Source organism: Oncorhynchus gorbuscha, unplaced genomic scaffold (genome assembly GCF_021184085.1).
Source record: "Oncorhynchus gorbuscha isolate QuinsamMale2020 ecotype Even-year unplaced genomic scaffold, OgorEven_v1.0 Un_scaffold_1305, whole genome shotgun sequence".
In the NCBI taxonomy this organism is placed as follows: domain Eukaryota; kingdom Metazoa; phylum Chordata; class Actinopteri; order Salmoniformes; family Salmonidae; genus Oncorhynchus; species Oncorhynchus gorbuscha.
The window spans coordinates 117,008-127,318 of record NW_025746122.1 but is presented as its reverse complement, the minus strand read 5'-3'; the positions used below and the strand labels follow the sequence as shown (position 1 = coordinate 127,318).

Here is a 10,311-nt window from a genome sequence, read left to right as displayed (position 1 = left end):
ACTGGAGCTATGAGGCATGTACTGAAGTCGTTAAGCGGTATAATTCAAAGCAGTGTCCCTTTATCAGCAGCACGTGATCAATGACGTCTGAAGAATAATTTCGTCGAACACCTGATTGGTTTTGATTAATTTGGGCTCGTTCGACATTGCAGCCGACAGTGCAGGTGGCTGCTGACTCATTTACAAATCACCTTGCATCATAAATAACTACTCATTATTATTTATAAATCAGTCAGCCAGTCACCGTTTAACCACAATGCAGCATGGACTTGATGCTCTCGATCAAGGCCAGTGGTTTCGTAGAAGACATGAAGGCTACAGTGTGGGAGGTCATCTTTCAAAATGTGGCTTTTCTAAATTCTGTGTCGCTCAAAGCCTTGAGTAATGAACTTTTTTTTTTTTTTTAAACAATTATCTGGAAAGAGCCAATGCTTCAGGAAGCTTTGTTTCCCAATCACTACTTTTCAGCATGTTTTCTGTGAATTCGACTACGGGAGTTTTGTAACTTTTTCCACCTTGGCTTACTGTTAGTTGGGATCTAATTGGTCTCCGGTAGTTGGTCTCTGCTGACCATAACCGTGCTGGTTGGTTATGTTGTTTAGGCAAATAGCTAGTTGGCTAAATAGCAAACGTTAGCTGGCTGGCTAAGATAACTGCATATAGCTAACATTCTTTGATTGGTTAGATGGCATTATGTATTTCCAAAACGTTGGTTTACTTTAATCACTCAAGTCATGAGTGCAAACGATTGGTTTAATTTAAAGTTATACATTTTAAGTTATTTCTGTTGTAGTTAACATCATAGGTAAGGATTGGTTGATTTCCAGTTTTTAAGTATGGTATTTAAGATGATTGATGAGAAAAGTATCGTCCAACCATCTGGTAACTTGTTTCATGCGCATTAAAGGTGAGGGTGAATTTCAGATGTTCACTGCTTGTATTGATGAAGGAGTGGAATTGATGAAGTTCCTCTGCTGTCCCCTGGAATAGAAAGAACACGTCATCAATGAAGACTTTTTCAGAACCTGATGAGATGCTAGAATGGATTGTTAGGGCTGACAATCACATTCTTCTCAAACAACCCCACATACAGTTACACATAATTAGATGCTATTTTTTTAACTACAATGACCATAATGACCTGAGCGCCTACTTGTCTTGTCTGTGTTTCTTTTACACCTGCTACGTAAAAGAGACTGAAGAATGTGTAACAGTATAGCTTCCGTCCCTCTCCTCGCCCCTATCTGGGCTCGAACCAGGGACTCTGCACACATAAACAACTGCCTCCCACGAAACATCGTTACCATCGCTATTAGCGCACACCCCGCTAACTAGCCAGCCATTTCACATCGGTTACAAATGCACAATGGTCAATGCTATCTGGGATTCTTGGGACATCCCTACCCTAAACCCTAACCTTAATCCATAACTTAACCATTTTAAATGTAAACTTCAATGGGCTAGGGACGTCCCAAGGATGTATCGCTACCTGAAATTACACAATCTAAGTGATTGATAGTTGGTATTCAGCAGTCATAAAGCCTTATTTATTTTAATGAACTACTAAAATTGTGATTTTGTCAGACAGCAGCTCTACACTTTATTGAGTGACTGATCCATTCATCCTTCCATACCCTCCTCAGCCTTCCTCTCCTCTGAAGACCCAGTGAGGGTGGAGCTCAGTCAGAGAGCTGTTGAGGGACTGGTTAGGAAGAACACTTCTACAGCCAGAGAGGTGAGATGACACACATGGTTTAGATGGTAAATATTTATGTCCCCTTAGTGGTTCATCACATCAGCAAAAGGGAATATGTTCCATCATCCATGTTTATTTACATTAACAAATTGACCACTGATATTGTTGTGTATTTCTCACCCCTCTGGCTGTATGAAAGTTAATTTAAAATCAGAATCAAACATTTGTTCTTGCTATTATTTTTGTGTAAAACAATTCACCCCACCTCTTTACAATGCTTATTTAATTCAGTGGCTGACTGCATCCAGACTGTCAAAGGCCATCCTGGTAAAACCTAATGTTGTTTTGACAGATGACAGTCAATTTAGGTGCCAGGTGAAACTGACCATGATATATCGATTAGAGGGTTTTAAATTAAATGTTGTACGTGCTGGGGCAGTGAAATAAATGCAAACAGAACATGACATAAGCAGATGTCAAAACACAAAAAATCAATAACCAATATGAGGAACAGTTTGGGGATAAAAATTGAAAACCTAAACCATGTGCATTTCCTCATGGTCTGCCACAATAATTAACCTTGATTTTTTAAAAGCAAAACTGCAACACAATGTTTTGACAAAATAAATTGTCAGTTGGTTGTTTTGAATAAATAATTATGATTTCTAAATGTTACATGAAATGTGGTTAGAGTCTTATGCAACCTTTTCAATGACATTTTGCTAGGAGTGATGCATTTAAATTTAGGAAAATCAAAAACAACACAACAACAGTTATTTGTTATAACTCATCGATATCATGCTAAAATCATTTGTGCAAGAGGAGAGAGATGGGGTTGCACGTCCTGTTAAAGCTAAAAGCTCAAAAACCACCCTGAATCTGGGAGTAATGTGTACATCCCTGGTTAGAGGACAACTTGCAGAAAACAGCTTGATACATTTTGAAGTGTTGCATTTTGATTCAAGTGGATCACGAACATGGTAAGTGTAACAAAACCATTTTTTTGTTAATCACTTTGTGTTAAATAATACTCTTCCATTTCAGAGCCTGGATTTTCCCCCTGAGGCTAATATCCATATCATGTTGAAATCAATAGAACAGGGGACAAATGTTTAGGGTTCTACATTGTGACGTCATTAAAATACTCCTACTACAATGTTAAAACATTCTACATTGTGACATGTTTTCATTGGTATCATGAAATAACTCATTCATGTATGTATTTTCTGATGTTTGATCAGAGATATTTTATTAAAGTATCTCTTGGCACACTGATCACAGCTATAAGATTTCTCTCAGATGTGTGTTCCAGATGGCCAGATTGACCAAAACTCTTCCCACATTATTCACAGACAAAATATTTCTCTCTTGTGTGTATTCTCTGGTGTTGAGTCAGAGTTCTTGACGCAGCAAAACTGTTCCCACATTGACCACAGCTATAAGGTTTCTCTCCTGTGTGTATTCTCTGGTGCACTGTCAGTGCTCCAGATTGGGCAAAACTCTTCCCACATTGACCACAGCTATAAGGTTTCTCTCCTGTGTGTATTCTCTGGTGCTGTTATTAGGCTGCTGAGCTGAGTAAAACTCTTCCGACATTGAGTACAGCTATAAGGTTTCTCTCCTGTGTGTGTTCTCTGGTGTAAAGTCAGAGATCCAGATGTAGTAAAACTCTTCCCACATTGATCACAGCTATAAGATTTCTCCCCTGTGTGTGTTCCCTGATGAATTGTAATGCCTGATGAGGTGAATCTCTTCCCACAGACAGAGCAGCAGAGAGTTCTCTTCCCTGTGGATCTCTGCAGGTGTTTCTTGGGGTGTTCTAATGTGGAGAGACTCTTCTCTGCCTCGTCAGCATCATGAGGTTGTTGAGGCTCCCCAGAGGATCCACGGTAGTCCCGTCTCTCTCCTGTGTGTCAAAGTCAAACAGATGATTAAAGGTCACATACACAGGTTAATCAGATGTTAAAGCTGATGCCAACAGCATAGCTTGATGTTCTGTACCGTGTTCTTGCAGTGATAATGAATGTAAAATCTGTCTTAAAATTCCAAAACTATTTTGTCTTAGGATTCATAAGGAACATGTACATAAAATGTTATTCATGATGTTATGAATGAGTGATTTGGTACAGAGGCAGCATACAGTAGATGGTATGAGTGAACACAGTAATCATACAGATGAGTGTGTAGACAAAGTAAACAAAGTGGATAAAGTTATCTGTGGCTAAAAGATACATGTGTTACATACAATGTTCTGAATGAATGGGGAGTACAGTAAAATATACATATCAGCATATGATGAATAATGAGGGTAACATAACATTATATAAGGTAGCATTGTTTAAAGTCCTGCTGTGATATATTTACATCATTTCCATCAATTCCCATTATTAAAATGGCTGGAGTTGGGTCAGTGTCAATGACAGTGTGTTGGCAGCAGCCACTCAATGTTAGTGGTGGCTATTTAACAGTCTGATGGCCTTGAGATAGAAGCTGTTTTTGAGTCTCTCGGTCCCAGCTTTGATGCACCTGTACTGACCTCGCCTTCTGGATGATAGCGGGGTGAACAGGCAGTGGTTCGGGTGGTTCCTTGATGATCTTTATGGCCTTCCTGTAACAACGGGTGGTGTAGGTGTCCTGGAGGGCAGGTAGTTTGCCCCAACATCGTTGTGCAGTCCTCACTTTCACCCTCTGGAGAGCCTTACGGTTGAATATAGGAGCAGTGCCGTACCAGGTGGTGATACAGCCCAATTGGATGCTCTCGAACTTAATCTGTAAAAGTTTGTAGTGCTTTTGGTGACAAGCCGATTTTTTTTCAGCCTCCTGAGGTGAATAATGAAGAGCGCTTCTTCATTGATTCAGTGTGAGTGGACCAATTTAGTTTGTCTGTGATGTGTATGCCAGGAACTTAAAACTAGCTAAGGAACTTAAAACTAGATAAGGAACTTAAAACTAGCCTGTGTGAACAACAAAGTCAGACAGATGATTAAAGGCCCACAACAGCGGTAATCCACTGTTTAAAAGGTGATGCCAACAGCCATGATGTTGTACAACAATTGTTGTCTGTAATGTAATGAATGTAATGATTGTCTTAAAATGAGCAAGAATAGTCATATTTTGTCTTGTTTTCACTGTCATTAGTAGTAACATCTAAGATTGTAGACTAGAAATAAGTAAATCATGTTGTTGAAACTCTAAGCAGTGTGCCAGACGACATTTGGTCTCCAATATAGGCCCCTTTCTGTGTTTGCTAAAATTGTATGTAGTATATCTGCCTAGAGCAAAAATGGTGAGCAAAGATTTTAGTTTTTCACAATGTATTCTGAATGGGGAAACTCAGGGAGTAACCTCCATTTCCAGGTTGCTAATGAGTGCATTTCACACTACTTTGGATTAGAGGTCATTATTATGATTTTTCAATGCCGATACAGATTATTGGAGGACCAAAAAAGCCGATACTGATTTTTTAAATATATTTTTTAATGTATTTGTAATAATGACAATTACAACAATACTGAATGAACACTTATTTTAACTTAATATAATACATCAATAAAATCATTAAAATTATCTTAAAGTTATTAAAACAATAAATCAATCATAATCACTAGTTAACCACACATGGTTGATGATATGAGGTTGGTGTAACCGAAGTGAAATGGCTAGCTAGTTAGCGTGCACTAATAGCGTTTCAAACATCACCCGCTCTGAGCCTTGGAGTAGTTGTTCCCCTTGCTCTGCATGGGTAACGCTGCCCCGAGGGTGGCCGTTGTCGTTGTGTTCCTGGTTCGAGCCCAGGGAGGAGCGAGGAGAGGGATGGAAGCTATACTGTTACACCGGCAATACTAAAGTGCCTATAAGAACATCCAATAGTCAAAGGTTAATGAAATACGAATGGTATAGAGGGAAATAGTCCTATAATTCCTATAATAACTACAACCTCAAACTTCTTACCTGGAAATATTGAAGACTCATGTTAAAAGGAACCACCAGCTTTCATATGTTCTCATGTTCTGAGCAAGGAACTGAAACGTTAGCTTTTTTACATGGCACATATTACTTTCTTCTCCAACACTTTGTTTTTGCATTATTTAAACCAAATTGAACATGTTTCATCATTTATTTGAGGCTAAATGTATTTTATTGATGTATTATATTAAGTTAAAATAAGTGTTCATTCAGTATTGTTGTAATTGTCTTTATTACAAATACATTTTTTAAAATTGGCCGATTAATCGGAATCTGCTTTTTGGTCCTCCAATAATCGTTATCGGTGTTGAAAATCATAATCGGTCGAATTGGTGAATTCTAGAATATATGGTTGATGGTTAAACTTCATCATGGATGAATTCTAGAATATACTATATAGCCTAGAAACCTGTTTAAACTATCATTATGACATCATGGATGAATTCTAGAATATGAATATATAGCCTAGAAACCTGTTTAAACTATCATTATGACATCATGGATGAATTCTAGAATATACTATATAGCCTAGAAACCTGGTTAAAACAATCATTGTGACATCATGGATGGCCAGTCCTTGTATTCATAGTGAATTCAGGGGGAGCCCTGAGCTGAACTCAAACCTGGGTCCAGTGACTGTAAGCCAACACCTTATAACTGTTACGCCAAGATGTCGGAACCTCTTGACATGCTCGCTAGTTGTTGGGTTACGGTTGCTACAATAGCTTTCGCTATGCATTTGAGAGTGGTTACACTTCTCCTTCCCCCATCCCTCAGCTGTTCACCAAACCAAGTCTCTGGGCAGTCATTTTGATGCTGTTTAAAAAACCCACACAACCCAGCAATCTGTAACTTCCTCACCCTCTACTTCTTGATTTACTGTGCTATCTTCCTCCTCTTTAGAAAGAGTAGCTTAGTGACCGCATGGTCGGGGATGTTAGCTAGCTAGGCTAATGCTAACTTAACCAGCCCGCACTGAATAATAACAACAACACCGTAAATATGAAATTAAATCAGATAACTAAGTAGATGACAGAAGTGTGTTTAAAACACAGTGGCTAATATACACGAAAGCGTCTAAAGAGCTATATTGGTTCGGCTATTTGTCTTGTGTAACGGATGTGAAACGGCTAGCTTAGTTAGCGGTGTGTGCTAAATAGCGTTTATTCAATTGGTGAATCACTTGCTCAGAGACCTTGAAGTAGTGTTTCCCCTTGCTCTGCAAGGGCCGTGAGTTTTGTGGAGCGATGGGTAACGATGCTTCGTGGGTGACTGTTGTTGATGTGTGCAGAAGGTCCCTGGTTCGCGCCCTTATGGGCGAGGGGACGGTTTAAAATTATACTGTTACACTTGCAAGCAACCAAGGTTTCTGACAAACTGTTGCTGCTGTTTTATACGTCACACCAACAGCATCGCCTTAAAATCCCAGACCGCCATCTGCTGACTGGAGTGGGTAACGCAGTTGAGTAAAATGTTTATTTTGTTTTCAGACATCAAGTTAAAGTGTAGGACGCCTGAGTTTTTACTCACCAGTGTAACAACACAGTGTGGTTAAAGACTTAGTAACTTAGTTGTATTGAAGATCTGGTTCCCTATGAGCACAAACAGATATGTTTTTGAATGATCACATATGTATTCATTTATTTCGGGATTCTGGGTAATCCACAGCAGATTTATGGAGAATTGCTGTGGGTGAGTTGAAAATTGAATGGTCCTGGGATAGAAATGTATTAAGTTGACATTACATCATAAAATCCACCTTTTACATCCTACATTAGCAATTTGTGTTTTAGTAATTTCTGTTGTTGATTTGGTGTCAAATAAGCCCCCATGTGGGTTTTTGTTACGGAGTCTAGTTGATAGGTATTCGACTAGCCGGACTGTTCCCCGGACTCCACGTGTAGGGATTTGTACAATGCACAAACAAGGCTATTGAACTTGACATTGGTGTCTGTCTTTATTCATTTATATTTACTCAACTACGTCCAGTCAGCAGATGGACTAGATGCCGCTTAAAGACAGACACCAATGTCAAGTTCACCCAGGCCATATGACACTCAGGCTATACTCTATTTTTGAAAGAGTACATTAACCAAGACCATACGTACGTTTATGACAGCTGGACGTACTATGGTCAGAAGGATACAGGAAGAAGAATGTAAGCAAGATAACTGATGACTAACACGTGAAACGTAAGCATGCAAAGCATACATTCTTTTTAGGACGTAAAAAGGGTTCTACCATCATTATAACCTAACCAAAAGCAGATATAGTTTTTCAGCATAAAGTACTCTGCAGCCACTTAGTGTGGTGTGGACACCAGGTGAGGCCACACACAGATTCCAGTTGAACACTGTCACTTTAACTACCTTATTTTCTCAATAACGGTCTCTCTCCTTCACTTCATCCCTCTCTCCCCTTCTCCCTAAATCCTCTGGGTTATATCAGCTGTTTAGGTGAACCCCTCCTGCATCTGAACTGGCTACATAGAGGACACAGCATGATCAGAGGTGAGAGGTCAGTTGGTCAGGTCAACATGAAGTATTATTAAAGAGATGTTTTACATTGAAATACAGATAGAGATGCAGTAGTCCCAGAGTTAATGATCCCAGGTCAGTTTATATTATACAGGAAGTATTATTAAAGAGATGCTTTACATTGAAATACAGATAGAGATGCAGTAGTCCCAGAGTTAATGATCCCAGGTCAGTTTATATTATACAGGAAGTATTATTAAAGAGATGCTTTACATTGAAATACAGATAGAGATGCAGTAGTCCCAGAGTTAATGATCCCAGGTCAGTTTATATTATACAGGAAGTATTATTAAAGAGATGCTTTACATTGAAATACAGATAGAGATGCAGTAGTCCCAGAGTTAATGATCCCAGGTCAGTTTTGCATTTCACCTCCTGATTGATGATTAACAATGTTAGATTAAAAAATAAATACACAAGATTAACTTAAAAAAATAAATACACAAGGCTTAAACATGCTCACTCTCTCCATCTGTCTCTGGTCTGCAGGTATGTTTTGATGTGAGAGGATGCCAACCCCCAGTCCCATCATCGCCACCTCACCTGCTTTTAAGATAACAGTGTCTCTAGTCGGCCCAATGGTTATGTAATTGTGATGAACTGAGAGAACAGTTATGTAGCACTGTGATTCATTAATCATGTGCTGCCTTCCCTGCTCCTATGTGTTTACCTCTTTCCCTTTCTGTCTTTAACACCTCTCTCTCTCCTCCTCTTTCTTCCTCTGTTTTTATAATTCACAACAGATGTGCATTGATGGACAGATTGAACTTGTATTTATAACACTTGGATAATAAGCTTTTCAATAAAGTGTTTCACATTCTCTACTGGTTGAAATGAAGTGTGATGTGATGAATTACTCCACCTATCCTGTGTTTACCAGATCAATGCAGATGAAGGGCATTAGATGTTGAGATGAACCAGTGTTAAGAGTAATATATGCCATTTAGCAGACGCTTTTATCCAAAGCGACTTACAGTCATGTGTGCATACATTCTACGTATGGGTGGTCCCAGGGATCGAACCCACTACCCTGGCGTTACAAGCGCCATGCTCTACCAACTGAGCTACAGAAGGACCACAAGGAAGATGCATAGGAAGTGTAGTGTAGTGTTTAAAAAATATATATTTCTGTATATATGAATTAACTAGTTAAATCCTGTTTCTAGTCTATTAGTTACAATGTGTAACCATTGATGTCCCAGGACCAAGATTGGTAAACACTGTTGAAGTGTATAATTGTAATACATACATGCAGACACGGCGTCATTCAAAGACAGGAATTTGATCACCTCAAAGACATTCATACCTAAACTGCACATTAATTTGCCAAGATAGAGTACATGATCAGTGAATATATTAAATGTACAGGCTACAATGTGGGGATCTCATGCATGGTAATAACTACATGTATATTTGACTTGAATCCTTGGCAAAACATGATATTATATTCTACTCAATCCATAGGCTTCATTAATGTCATTCAGGCTGTTTTGAAGTTGATACAACTGGCTATGATAGTTGAGGTTCATAGCTAGGTTCTGAACTAATATGTATTCCAAACATTTGGGTCCATACACAGATCGGCTAGATAGCTAGCTACACATCCATGGGCATACAGGGATTTTAATCATCCACTGCACAGTCATCCACTGCACAATAACATACGTTATTTCATCTATCTGCATGGCAAATACAAATTTGTACATTCAATTTGCAGTAAATTCTTCAGCCAGCTAGATTCTATACATCCACTTTTTCACAAAACGACCGCCTGGTTTGTGGGTTGTTTAAGGTGTCCTAAAACAACCAGAATGACAATTTCATACTCATGTCACAACACCTATAAAACTAGCCCAGCTAAGCTGGCTAAATCACGATTTACGTAAATGAACTATGATTTAAAACAAGCATAATCGTTTGTCTCTCCATTAACTAACATTCCTGTCAACTGTACATGTTTTTTGCATGATTCATTATGACGTCTTTAATCCCTTACATTTGCTTCCATCCTCGTATTTCTGTCCGCCATCTTTGATGAAGAAAGTCCAACAGTCACTTGTGCAGCAGCAGCCTCCCCCCGGTCCAAGTGCCAAACCGATAGGAAGTTTAAGA

General features: G+C 38.9%; 1 long non-coding RNA gene across 1 annotated transcript; it reads right to left on the bottom strand.

Moving 5' to 3' along the window:
- Nucleotides 1-3,088: 3,088 nt before the first annotated feature.
- On the bottom strand, nt 3,089-6,483 carry LOC124022141. The gene is made up of 2 exons (XR_006836353.1): nt 6,286-6,483; nt 3,089-3,602 (listed from the first exon to the last, which is right to left on the bottom strand). It is a non-coding gene; the product is annotated as an uncharacterized LOC124022141 (long non-coding RNA).
- Nucleotides 6,484-10,311: the final 3,828 nt, after the last annotated feature.